Genomic DNA, 11,042 nt, shown 5'->3' with positions numbered 1-11,042 from the left:
CCAAGTCTGACTGATTCTCTTCAATTCAGCCCAAGCAAGGCTCTTCAGAGAAGCCCAGCAGGTCAGCTTCTTGATCCCAAAGAGGAAGTACTTGGTGTGTTCTTTCCTCAGTCAACTAATTATTATCATCATTCTGTTGACTCCTCGGGTTTGTCTCTTTCTCCAGCCTGTAGACTCCTTGAAAACGGGGACTTGGGTTTATCCATTTTTGTGTTCCAAGTCCAGGGTCTAGCCTTGAAAGGAGCTCAGGGCACACAAATGGATCAGTGTCTGCAGGGGTGCGCTCGTGATCCTCCTGTGAGAGGAGAATGTGATCTGGTTACCATGGAGCTGAGAGAGCCATTTGTCCACCTGCTGTTTTCAAAGGGAACAAATCACAGTGAGCTGACTGCATTTGGGCATCCGGCCAGCAGGGTCTGCAGACTCCAGGAGCATGGATGCTGCACTAACCCTGAGATGGCTGAGACACACTTCCAGCTATGCAGAAACTTTTCTGCCCTTTTCTCCCTGGCAGGTAAACTGTTGAGGAATATTGAAGAATTGCCTTATTTCTGTCCTTGGCAGATTTAAAGGGCTCACCTTTTGCCAGTGTTCCCTTAGTTCTCATGACAGTTTTTTCTCTCCCCCTTCAATGTCCTTTCCATCTCCTTGCCTGCTGCTACCCTGGGACAGGGTGGGCTGGATCCTTGGAGGACCACAGTCTTTTCCTAAGGGCCTTCTTCTGTTTGGATGAGGCCCACCCACATGATGGAGATTTACTTTACTCAAAGTCTACTGCTTTAAATGTTAATCTCATCTAAAAATTCCTTCCAGGAACATTTGTGTTTGCCCAGATATCTGGATACTGTGGCCTAGCCAAGGTGACACATAAAGTTAAACATCACACTGTATGACCCAGTGCTGGTCAATGGGATGTTAGCAAAAGTGATTGAGTACCCAGGGCTTCCTGAAGACAGAGACAGCTATGCTGTCCTGTTACCTCTTCTTCATCCTTCCTGTCCAAGAGGTGAGCCTATTAACTGGCACTTCACTAGCCGTCTTGAACCAGCCCTGGAAAAGCCAACAGAAATTTAAAGAACTCAGCCGCAACATCCTTAAGCCTTGCACCTGCCCTGGACTTCTTACCTTTGGGCTTCTTTTCAGATGAGAGAAAAACAGAGCACTGTGTTGTTATGCCTGTTTTTCATGTCTCTGTTAACTTGCAGCCAGAAGCAATTTCTAGCTAATATTCTCTGCTTCCTGGCCATTCAGACCTCTCTTAAGTCTGCACATTCTTAAACCTGGCTCCCAGGCTCCCACTGACTCCCTGTTGTACCTCAAGTAGATGTCCAGTCATTTGGGTTAGCCTGAATGGGATCTTGCCTGTATCCAGGAACCCTCCTGGTATAAGGCATAAGCCATGTGGGAGGGACTAAGGAGATGAGCGGCATGATGGGGGAGATGGAAAAATCTGAAAAAAGAATATAACTGAATCACTTTGCTGTATGCCTGAAACTAACATATTAATAGTATTGTAAATCAACTATACTTCAATTAAAAAAAGAATTCTGTCTTGAGCATCCAGATGGATACCACCTTTTTCCCTGCAGCAGGCAGTTTATCATCCTCACACCAAACTCTTGTGCCTGTGGAAGTGTTCTCAGTGACCAAAGAACCCACCATCTCTCATCTCTCCCCTGGAGTTGCCATGGTCACAGCCATTCAGGTGGTCTCAGGCTGCATCATCAAAGATACTGACTTCAGAACAAGGGAGGTGATGCTCCTGCCCTCTTGACTCTGTTGGAACATACACCAGGTATATCGTGTCTAGTCTTGGCCCCTAACCACAAAGAGAACTGGAGCTAGTCCAGGTAAGGTCCGTCAGGAAAACACAGCAATGAGGACATCCTGAGGGACTTGGGACCAGACAGCTCTTAAGGGGATAAGACTCCTGTGCATAAATGTCTAAGGGCAGAGGGTTCTTGGTGGCCCTGATACAGAGCAAGGACAGGTGGGCAGAAGCTGTAGGTAGGCAGACTTTTGCAATATAAAAACGTTATCTGGGTCAGAGTTGCCCGGTGTGGACAGGAAGCCTGAGGAGGGAAAGAACAGCCCCTGCTGAGAGGAGTTTGGGGGGCAGCTGAAGGGTTCCTCCTCCTAGGCACCAGGGATGTGTGCAACAGGGACCACAGCTCAAATGCCCACAGGTGCCAGGTGAGTCACCTGTAGGAGAGGTCCAGCCAAACACACACAAAATCAAAGTTAAAACCAATGGAAGCAACAACAAGCTCTATGCATACAGATCAAAGTCTGCAGCAGAGGTGGGACCGAGTGGACGCAGAGCTTCTGCCCAGGAAGCTGGGGGTGGGGGGCTGGAGGAAGAGTTAGGTATGCCCAAACTAATACCTTTTGCTGGGACTGCCATAATAAAATACCCCAAACTAGGTGACTTCACAGAAATTCATCATCTCACAGTTCTAGAGGTTGAAAGTCCAAGGTCAGAGTACCGGCAGGGCCGTGTTCCCTCTGAAGCTTCTGAGAAAGGATTCTTCCAGCTTCTAGCAGCCTCAGGTGTTCCTCGGCTTCTGGCAGCACAACTCTGATCTCTGCCTCTGTCTCCCATGGCCATGTTTCCCCTGTATTACCCTCTTCTTACAAGGACACCAGCCACATTGGATTAAGGGCCGCCATACACCAGGACAAACTCAATTTATAAGTTAGAATAATAACTTAGTTATAGCTTCACTGACCGTATTTCCAAATGAGGTCACAGTAGAAGGTGACCTTATCTTTTTTTAGAGACACAACTCAAACCGTAACTGGGAGTCTGAGGTTCCGTCCAGCTGGAGACATGTCAACCCAGGGGTACAGCTGGCTTGGGTGAGCCTTGTGCTTATCTGTCTGGTTTTGCTGTCCTGTCTTCCCAGCTTGCATAAGCTTCGTCCTCCCCACCTAACTGGCAGAGCCAGAGTTTCACTGATGTGTGCTGACTGACTGACTCTCTACAGGACAGGTATGGAGGGTCAGACTGCCTTAGGGAAGAGCTGAGAAGGCGCTTGAGGGCTTCCCTATGGTCACGTTCTGGGGGCAGGGTCCCTGGTGCTCAGAACCCTGCTCAGAGGCTACTTCCTGCACTAATGCCCCAGAAGGCCCGGCCTCCACACGCCTGTCACAGCCCTCGCACTGCGGAGCTGTTGGTTTGTGGGGAGATGCTCCCCTCTGCTGGACAGAGGGAAGTCTGCTCTTCTTCCATTTCTTGGCATGTGTTTCCCTAAGTTGCAGGTTCACAGACCCATAGTAAAAACAGTCAGGGACTAGAGGGTAGCAGGGCCAGTTCCTCCGTTATTCAGTGGGGGAGACTGAGGCCAGAGAGGGGAAAGGCCTTGTCTCAAGTCACACAGAGACCAGACATGTGCAGCGTTACTCCTACACTAAGGTCTAGGAAGCATCTCTTAGGCTCCTGGGGGTGTGGGCGGGGAGAAAGCCAAGGTGGGGCTCCTGGGAAGTCTGCACACTGCTGAGCTTGGAGGACAAATGGCCAGAGAAGGAGAAGGTAAAGAAGTAGAGGCATCAGAAAGCTAGACAGACCCTGACTCAGAAGAGAGCCAGGACCACCAGTCAGTCCACTCACTCAGGATGATTCCCATCAGCGTGTGTGCAAGTCTAACTCCACACTCCTAAGAGGTCATGGACAGACAGAACTTTTGCAAATCAAATTGCTCTTCTTACCCTCCCTCTCCTTCTCCTGTGTCCCAGATAACCTGACCATCTTTCCCACTTGTGACCCAGTGGTAGTACAGCAGTTAGAGCAAGTTTGTTGTTCAGTCATCCAGTCATGGCCAACTCTTTTTGACCCCATGGACTGCAGCATGCCAGGCCTCCCTGTCCCTCACCATCTCCTGAAGTTTGCCCAAGGCTACTCCTCTAGCAAATACCAGAACGTATTATAGCTCAAACGCAATGGAAACTCACTTTTTGCTAGTGTCTACACATCATAGAGCTTATCAGAAAGGAGTCAGGGAGGGGCTCTGTTTCCCATAGTCACGAAGGGACCAGGCTCTGCCACCCTTAACATATGGACGTTGAGACCCAACCAGCAGAAAAGGGAAAGGCATAGAGGATGGTACATAGGCTGGGAAGTATTCTACAACAAATTTTAGTCATGTTCGATTAGCTAGAACTCAAAGGATCTGGAAAAGACGAGAAAAAAACAGTCCAGACCGGGATTAGGTGGTGATCTGATGAGAGGCGTGGCGATACAAGAATACACCTGGCAGACTTCCTACGACAGCTGCTGCTCTTTGAAATCCTTACGTCTGTGCCAAAGCACGCCCCCTACAGGCTGCTCGCAGCCACTGACTGAGCGCAGCTGATGAACTAACGCAGCTGGTTCCTTAAGTACAGGGGACTTCTCTACTATCAACTTTGTTCCTAAACTCCTAGCGGCTTTGCTGAACCTTCCTTAGGCTAAAGGGCAGGCTAGGATGCTTCACTCGGCTGTCTCTCCCTCTCTCCTCCCCGTGGGGTCAGACTTCCCTGTGGTCAGGTGGTTCTCCCGGCTTCCCTCGCTCCCTCCTCCTTTCCTGTCACATTGGTGCTCCCCCCAATAAAATCCTTGCGCGCTTCACCCTGTCTTGACGTCTGCATCCTGGAGGACTCAGTCCAGCACGCGGGACTACTCCCTCGTATTCTGACTCTAACTCTCTTTGGGGTCATTTAACCCAGGTGGTGAACAAAAGACGCTCTGGGTAATCTCAGAACCTGCAGATTTCATATAGAGGTACCAGAGGTTAGGATTTCAACATATTTTAGTGGGGGGTGGTGTGTGCGTGCGTGCTAAGTCGCTTTAGTCAAGTCTGACTCTTTGCCACCCCATGGACTGTAGCCCATCAGGCTTCTCTGTCCAAGGGATTTCCCAGGCAAGAATACTGGAGTGGGTTGCCATGCCCTCCTCCAGGAGATCTTCCTGACCCAGAGATCGAACCTGTGCTTTCTGCACCGGCTGCATTGCAGGAGGATTCTTTACCGCGGGGCCACCGGGGAAGTCCCTGCCCGCCACAACAGGGTTACTCTACTGTTCTTCACAAGGGCTTTTACAAACCTTCTCCACCCTCCTCGTTACAGCACTGCAACCCTCCTCTTCACATTCAACAAACGACTTTACCTACTCCTTCACAGAAAAACCAACACAAGGGGAGTCCCTTACCCCTATTGTCTGCCTCTCACGTTCTCCACCTCCTTCTTCTGTCCTTAATCACCATATTCATCCTTAGGTCTAATCTATGGCCTCTGCTTTGGATTCCTGTCCTCGGAAGCAGGAACCCTGCACCTCTCCCATTTTTTTTTTCCACACCAGGAAATATACCCACTGGCATACAAGTCCATCTTTATTATTTGCTTTTCCTGATTCTCCTTTGTCCTCCAACACAACTATCTATAGCATGTCTGATTTGCTCTACCTTTAGAACATTTCCTAAATCCCTTTCTCTAAAAAAGAGAGGATATAGGTTTATATATAACTGATTCACTTTTCTATAAACCTGAAACTAACACAATACTGTAAATCAATTATACTCCAATAGAAACTTAAAACGCCCCAACCTCTTTCAATATCACCACTATTACTATTCTGATCCAGGCAATTGAACAGGCAACTACAGGTAACTACCTCTAACTGGTCTGTCCATCTCCACTCTTGTCTCATTCTAGTTCAATCTCCACACACAGCCAGGCATATTAAAAGACACATCAGACCATTTACTCCTCTGCTTCAAATGTTTCAATGACTTCCCATTGCACTGAAAATAAATGGTTTATTTTTACATGGCTAACAAGATCTATATGATCTGGTCTCTGTTTACCTCTCTGATATTATTTCATACTTCTCTCTTCACTCCCAACATTCCAGACACATGGGTGTTCTTACTGTTCTTTACACAGGCCAAGTAGGTTCATAACTCAGGGCCTTTGCACGTGCTATTACTCCAGGTCTTCTCATGGCTAATTCCTTGTCATCTTTATATCCCTCAACTGTCGCCTCCTCAGAGAGGCCTGACCACCTACCTAAACACCACCCTTATCAGGTCATATTTAATATAATTTTTCCACTTTATTATTTTTAGAGTTTTTATTACTGTCTGAAACTATTTACTAGTCAGCTCATTTTTATCTTGCCAGTCTGGTTCCAAAGAACATAAGCTCCTTGTAAACAGAAAGTCTGTCTGTTCATTGCTGTCCATCCAGTGTCTAGAACAATGTCTGGCACCAAGTAGGCACTTTGTAAATGTCACTGACTATGTGACAGGTGCCGGGGCTTTTAAGCAGTATGCAAGAGTTGGGGGGGGGGGGTGACTTCTTTCTGCTGTGACATTCGCTGAGCAAGTCTTCAGAAGTTCCTTGAAGGTCAGCAGTTTGGTCCTTGTGTGCCAAGCTGGAACACAGGAATCGTTTCAAAGACTAGGAGTCTCAGGTCTTGCCTCCAGCCTCCCTAGGGGTGCTGCATAAGCCTGTCTCACCAAGACCCTGACACTGTGACCAGGACGGTGTTTGGGAACAGTTGCTGGTCTCCATTTCTTGAGTCACAGACCTTGGTTCCCCATCTCAGAGAAAATTCTGCCACTGTAGCCACTTCTGCTCCTCATGTTCCAAGCCCCTGGGTAGGCATCTTCCCCCATCACCCCTAAGTTAACAGTGTCGGAAGATAAAATCTTCCCTTAACTATGCCAAGGACTCAAGGAGGGAAGGGAAGGGCAGCGGTTCTCTTTCCTCCTGATGCTTCCACATCAGTAAACTCAAAACAGACATTAATCTGGTGATAAATGACTCTGAAGCAGCCAAAGATATTATCACTCAGAACCTTGCCTCCTAGTTTTTAAAGGACAGAGGCTGAAACAAATCTCTGCTTGGGCATGCTGGAGGTTGAGACAGAACTTTATTAATGACTCAGAAGCCAGAAAGGGCTTCCCAGGTGGTGCTAGTGGTAAAGAATTCACTTGCAGTACAGGAGATGCAGGAGACGTGGGTTTGATCCCTGGGCTGGGAAGATCCTCTGGAGGAGGGCAAGGCAACCCAACCCACTCCAGTATTCTTGCCTGGAGAATCCCATGGACAGAGGAGCCTGGTGGGCTACAGTCCATGGGGTCATGAAGGGTCGGGCACAACTGAAGAGACTTAGCACACACACATACACACGGGAGCCAGAAAAGAGCCAGTGAGAGAGAAATAAGGAAGCCAGCCCAGCTGGATCATAGCCTGTGTTCACTCCTCCTACATTTAGGATCTTTTTCAGGGCACCTCCCTGCTTAAGCCTCCACTATTGCTGCTGGTACCTAAGTGCAGAAGACCCATAAAAATCAAGCCTTGGAGTCCTCTGCTTCTCAGGGGTTAAATGTTTACTGAATGACTATTTGATAAGTGCCTGGCTCTTCTGTAGTAAGGAGATCCAGGGAGGACACTATAGTCACTGCTGTGACTTCTCACTGTCAAAGGTTCACAAGGTCCTTTAAAAGTCAACAGATTGGCCACTCACCTCTCAAGACAACAGACTGTATGGTCGACTCAGGGAAGATCCCTGTATTAGTTATCTGTTTTTGTGTAACAAATGACCCTAAAATCTATCACCTTAAAAAACAACATTTATTACCTAACAGTTTCTCTAGGTGAGAAATTTGAGAGCTATTTAGCTGGGCGGTTCTGGATTAGGGTCTTCCACTAGGTTGCAGTCAAGACATTGGTTGGGGCTGCAACCAGCTGAAGGCTGGAGTGGGGCCGGAGGCCTTGCTTCATAGATGGCTCACTCACTTGGCTTATGGTGGGAGGACTCGTCTCTTCATTGGCCGTTGGTACTAGTCATCAAAAAGCTGGAGAGGAGACTTGCCTGGTGGTCCAGTGGTTAAGATGCCTAAGGAAAACCACTTAGGAAATTCTGCTAAGGTCCTTGTGGACCTATTGAAGTATCCTGAGGAGAGGTGCATGAAGCACAGCTTTGCCTTTTAGAAATAATCACTGAGGCAGAAGTAGGGACGATGAACTGGAGGGAAGAAAGGACAGATTTGGAGAACAGTAATAAGACTATCCTCACATGAACATGGATGTGACATTATTGATCTAAAGAATTTAAAAATGTATAACTGTATCCAAACTGTACAGAGTTTAAACATGGTTTAATAAAAATCTAAATAAGAGTATATCTAAAATTTTTAATTGATTTTCATATTTAAAAATTTTAAGATAAAATCAAAATTACCTATTAAATAAAGCCAAAAACTACGCTTGCTGCTGCTGCTGAGTCACCAGTCGTGTCCAACTCTGTGCGACCCCACAGACAGCAACCCACCAGGCTCCTATGTCCCTGGGATTCTCCAGGCAAGAATACTGGAGTGGGTTGCCAGTTCCTTCTCCAAAAATGATGCTTAATAAATATCAAAATTTGAAATAAAAAATTTAAAAATACAAATAATTCTAAAATTTATATGGAAACACAAAAGACCCCAAATAACCAAAATGATTTTGAGAGAAATGAACAGCACTGGAGAAATCACCCTCCCTTACTCTAGACAACACTATAAAGTTAATTAACACAGCCTGGTACTGGCACAAAAACAGACAGCTCAATGCAATAGAATAGACAGCACAGATATAAACCCACATGCTGTGGTCAACTAATCCATGACAATGGAAGCAAGAATATACGTCAGAGAAAAGACAATCTCTTCAATAAGTGGTTTTGGGAAAAGTGGACAGCTACATGTATTAATAAAAGAATGAAATTAGAGCATTCTCCCACACCCTATACAAAATTAAATTAAAATGTATTGAAGACCTAAAAGTAAGACCAGAAACCACAGAACTCCTTGAGGAAAATATAGGCAGAACACTCTGACATAATTCATAGCAATTTTTTTTATTTGTTTCCTAATAAAAGCAAAAATAAACAAATGGGACAAAAGTAAACTTAAAAGCTTTTGCATAACAAGTGAAACCACTGACCAAAAAAAGGCAACTTACTGAGTGGGAGAAAATATTTGCAAATGATATGACTGACAAAGGGTGCATATACAAAATATATAAACAACTCATACAAGTCAACATCAAAAAAAAAAAAACCTGATTAAAAAATGGGCAGAATAACTGAACAGAAATTTTTTCAAAGAGAAATGCAGATGGTCAGCAGGCATATGAAAAGATGCTCAACACTGCTAATCATCAGAGAAATGCAAATCAAAACCTATCAATGAGGTATCACCTCACACCTGTCAAAACAGTTATCATCAAAAAGAATACAAATAGCAAATGTTGGCTAGGATGTGAAGAAAACAGAACGCTTGTATATTGTTGGTAGGAATGTAAATTGATGCAGCCACTGTGAAAAATAGAATGGAGTTTTCTCAAAAAAAATTAAAACTAGAACTACAATATGATTCCACTCCTGCATATATACCTGAAGAAAAACCAAAAAGACAAACTTGAGAAAAATACTTGTTCACAGACCCCAATGTTCACAGAAGCATTATCTACAATTACCAAAATACTGAAGCAACCCAAGTGTTCATCAGCAGATGAATGGATAAAGAAGATGTGGTACACTGGAATACTACTCAGCCACAAACAGGAATTTAACTTTGCATTTGCAGCAACATGGATGGACTTGGAGGATATTATGCTAAGTGAAATAAGTCAGAGAAATACTGTATGATACCATTTATATGTGGTATCTAAAAAATAAAACAAACTAGTGACTATAACAAAAAAGAAACAGGCTCAAGTACAGATGTAAGAGTTGGACCATAAAGAAAGCTGAGTGCTGAAGAATTGGTGCTTTTGAATTGTAATGCTGGAGGACTCTTGAGAGTCTCTTGGGTTGCAAGGAGATCAAACCAGTCAGTACTAAAGGAAATCGACCCTGAATATTCATTGGAAGGACTGATGGGCTAAAGCTGAAGCTCCCATACTTTGCCCACCTGATGCAAAAAGCTGACCCATTGGCAAAGACCCTGATGTTGGGAAAGATTGAAGGCAAAAGGAGAAGGGGACGGCAGAGGATGAGATGGTTAGATAGCATCACCGACTCAATGAACATGAATTTGAGCAAAGTCTGGGAGACAGTGAAGGACAGGGAAGCCACAATGAATTGGACAAGACTTAGTGAATGAACAACAACAAATAAAACACAAACTAGTGGTTACCTGTAGGGAGAGAGAAGGATAAAAAGGCAATATAAGGGCAAGGGATTAAGAGTATGAACTATTATGTATAAAATAAGCTACAAGGATATATTGTAGAATACAGAGAATATAACCAATATTTTATAAAAAGCTATAAGTGGAGTGCTGTTGCTGTTGTTCAGTTGCTCAGTAGTGTCCGACTCTTTGCAACTCCATGGACTGCAGCATGCCAGGCTTCCCTGTCCTTCATTATTTCTTGGAGTTTGCTCAAACTCACATCCATTGAGTCGATGATGCCATCCAACCAGCTCATCCTCTCTCCCTTAAAAACTATGAATCACTATCTTGTACACCTGGAAATAAGACACTATTGTATATCAACTATACTTCAATTAAAAATATAAAATTACCTGTTAAAATAAAGTAAAGCCAAATAAAAATTATGATTAATAAATATCAAAACTTGTACTAAATGAAGTATCATCTAGCAGGTGCCCAATATTTAAGTTTCATGTCAGGTTAACAAACTTAAATATATTCTCTGTGTATAAAACAGTTATACTACAAAGACTTACTGGATAGCCCAGGGAACTATATTCAGTATCTTGCAATAACCAGTAATAGAAAAGACTCTGAAAAAAATATATATATATGTATAACTGAATCACTTTGCTATACACTTGAAACTAACACAACAGTGTAAATTAATTATACTTCAATGAAAGTATATATTCTATCCAAAAATATTAAATCTTGAAATAAAAGTTTTAAGAATACAAATTGTTTAACATTCTGTACCTGTTCTGCTTATGCTAAGTTGTTGTACTTCTCTAGAAACACAAGCTGAAAGAGGAGAAGTAATATGAAGTTTTCACAGTTCTGGGAAAGGTGACTTCAGTC

Source organism: Muntiacus reevesi, chromosome 6 (genome assembly GCF_963930625.1).
Source record: "Muntiacus reevesi chromosome 6, mMunRee1.1, whole genome shotgun sequence".
NCBI classification, from domain to species: domain Eukaryota; kingdom Metazoa; phylum Chordata; class Mammalia; order Artiodactyla; family Cervidae; genus Muntiacus; species Muntiacus reevesi.
This window is presented reverse-complemented; position numbering follows the sequence as displayed.